Genomic DNA, 3,536 nt, shown 5'->3' on the forward strand with positions numbered 1-3,536 from the left:
TTGAACAAAGCATGTTTAACCAGGTCAAGAGCCCCGGTGGCAAAGTGGTTAAATGCCTGCACTGCAGCCACTCACTTGCAAACCATAAGGTTGCGAGTTCAATGCCAATGCAGGGCTCAAGCTCAACTCAGGCTTGCATCCTTCTGAGGTTGCTAAAAAGAGTACCCAGCTTGTTGGGGGCAATTAACTTACACTTTGTAAACCGCTTAGGGAGTGCTTAAGTGCACTGATAAGCAGTATAGAAGTGTACTTGCTATTGCTATTGTGATATCTTACTTCCTGTGATACATGAGAGTCTTTCCATTTATGAGAGCCTTCTCCCCAGATAATAAAGGATTAAATGTGGGAGGAGATAAAGTTACATTTTAATGAGGGTTACTGTGACGAGATAGCAGTTGACAACAGGTGACGAGATAACAGTTGTCCAACGGGATGGCCAGTTGGGCAGAAGTGCAAACTTTGAGATGGTTCTGAACAGAGGTTATAAAAAGCTGGGGAGGTTTTTTAAACTAAGGGCCTGAACAGACAGGCCAAAATAAAGCTGCTTCAGGTCAGTTTGGAGGTATGCTGTTTAAATGACACATGCATCTTAAGAGGCCCAAAGCTACACCAAAGCTGTACTCCAGTCCTTAGGAGTGGAGTATGGCTTTGGTGCAGGTTCCGGCCTCTTAGGATGCATGCTTCATTTAAACAGCACACCTCTAAAGTGGCCCGAAGCAGCTTTATTTGGGCCTATCTGTTCAGGCCCTTAGGAACATCTGGAGTGGAGTCTCCATGGGAGAAGGCTGGTGCAGGGTGACCAGAAGTCATAACTGCAAAGGAGAACAAGGCACTGCAAAATGTAGGGCATTCAAGAAAAATGGAGGGCATTACAAAATAAAAGCCAAAAACACTAATGTAAATATAAATTCATGCTTCTTAGTCATGCTCAAAATGGAGGACATTTTCAAATTCCTCCTGGACAGATGACTGAAATGTAGGATATATGGAGGACATCTGGTCACCCCGGACTGTTGGAGCTGGACCATAGAGGTTTTCAGCCAATCCCATGAACACCAAGGTTTACAAATCCCATCTGTTCTGTGAGTAGCATCAGAGAACATATTAGTTGCGTTACAGTCTTTTGATTCTTTTCTTGATTTGCCTATTTTATCTTGTAATCGCTAAATATGCCTGGGGAAAAGGTATCCCTCACATAAGAGATATCATTTTGTTATGGAGATTTCTTATTTATTTATTGATTTATTTAGAATACAAATGTTTTCTTGGAAGTACTCCCTCTCTCACACCCTTTTTTCATGTACCTTTTGCTCAGTTTCATCTCCTCTCCAGGGTTGATGGGGAGGAAAGTCTTTGCAGTATGAGAGACGGAAAGTAACTCAAAGTAACTTACTACTGAGTTACAAGAAAAAAGGGAGACTAATTCAGTAGGCGGTGGCAGCTTAGCTCATTTAAGGTGGTCTCAGGGGGGTCTCATCCTATTCAGCAGAAGTGGGAGGGGAACTCGGAGATCCATCACACTTTCAAGGTGTGATTTCTCCCACTCCCTAAGAGCATCACAAGAGATCCTGTTGTATGTCTGACCAGTATGTGACCTTCTTTGGCAGAAACAACAGAGAGGATCTTCTCACCTAAACTTTGTAGTGCCCTGTCTCACAGGACCAATTGGCCTCCCTCTCTTATCATACCCTTCAACTGTCCTGATGTGGCAGAGACAGTTGTGTTTAATCCCCTGCCACTGCATTTTCCAGCTGCCTTTAAAACATTTCAGTTTGTCTCTCCTCCTGCCATTTTCCCCCTTTATCTCTGGCTCACTTCAACTGCTGCAAACTGATGGGCCATTCAGACTACCTTTTGTACCAAATTGTAACCCAGATTAAAAGTGGGAAGTTCCCATTGGCACTGGTTTAAACACATCAGAATTAAGGTCTTGCACACCCAATCCAGGGCAAATCCCCTTTAGAGCGGTTTTTCCGAAAGTGGATTATTTCCAGTGTCTTTTAGGAAAACCCATTTCTTCCCTGCTGCCGGCAAATGTGAACTTGGCCCCCCTGGTCATGATTGGGTCAAGTTCAGGGGAGGGATTTAGGTCAGAGGGTGGGCAGTGGGTGGAACATGCCTCCCCTCTTGCACCAGTCGCTTTGCAGGCGGCATTTGTTTTAAGTTATTTTTTTGTGTGTGTGAGACAGAATATGCGAATGCTTGTGTTCCCTTTTAAATTTGGCAAATTGACACAATGTGTGAATGCTTTTGCTGCATATGTGTATGTAAGGAGAGATGGCATTCTGGGGTGGCAATTGGAGGGAAAGCAAAGAAAGACGATGCAGAGATGGCATTCTGAGGTGGCCTCCCCTGCAAGCGAAATTTATTATTATTATTATTATTATTATTATTATCATTATTGTGACAGATTATGCACATGTTTTGGGCTGGAAGGGAAGGGGCTGGCATTGGGGGGGGGGGGGCAATTGCTTTGGAGGTGGCATTGGGCTGGAAGGGAAGGGAAGGGAAGGGAAGAGGTTCCAAAGAGGAAGAAATGCTGGGCTGGAAGCGAAGGGGAAGCTAGAGGCTGGCATTCAGAGGGAAGGCTATGGAAACCCATGACTTTGGGGGAGTCACACTCTCTCAGGGGATAGGCAATGACAAATCTCTTCAGAACCAATCTTGCCAAGAAAACCCCAAGATGGGGTCGTTTTAGGGTTGCCATAATCTGTAATGACCCAAATACACACAACACACGAACACACCTGGAGGTTTTTAAATTTGACAAGTTGACAGAATATGCTCACACTGCCGCCAGTTTTTTTTTTAAAGGAGGGGGGAAAGCATCCATTTGGTTGGCCAATGGTTGTAAGATATGTCACCTTTGACGAAAGAGGAAGTGAATTTGATTGACAACAAAGGAGGCTCCATTTTAAAGCAGTACTGCAAATGTGAACTTCAGAGGGGCAGATTGCATCGATCAAGGTAAAGGATAGTGGAAACTTCTTTCCGAGCCTAACCCTAACCCTAACCCTAATGAGTGAGTGGGAATGGGGCCTGAGTTTAAAGTGCAAAAGTATTTCAACTCAGTTAACTCAGCAGGAGGGAGAGGATAAGAGCGGCAGAATCTTGCCATTTCCCAGTTGAATCAGGCAAAAGTAAACTGCTGCCGCTTCTCCTCTTCTAGCTTGCGAGTTCTTCTTCCTGAATAACTTCTACTATCTTGACTGTACTCCAATGTTGCTTGGCCAGATATGTCCTGATTTCCACCTGTGAAATGTTAGAGGATATGCCAAATGGCACCTGCACCTAAAGAACTTTTGTCTTTGTTGGATTTCTTCTTGCTGGATGTTTTATATGTCACTTATTATACATGGCATTATATACAACTTATCAAAGTACTCTAATGTGTAATAAAAAGTAGCAAAAATATGCATATAGCAAAAATATTAAAATCATTTAAAATTTATACACACACAGAGAGAGGGAGAGTGACCAGCAATACTTTTGATCAACAGAATTAATCTGGGAAAGCCTGCCCTGGATGAAGAAAA

This window comes from Sceloporus occidentalis, unplaced genomic scaffold, assembly GCF_023333645.1.
Source record: "Sceloporus occidentalis isolate IW3139 unplaced genomic scaffold, rSceOcc1.0.p SCAF_1, whole genome shotgun sequence".
In the NCBI taxonomy this organism is placed as follows: domain Eukaryota; kingdom Metazoa; phylum Chordata; class Lepidosauria; order Squamata; family Phrynosomatidae; genus Sceloporus; species Sceloporus occidentalis.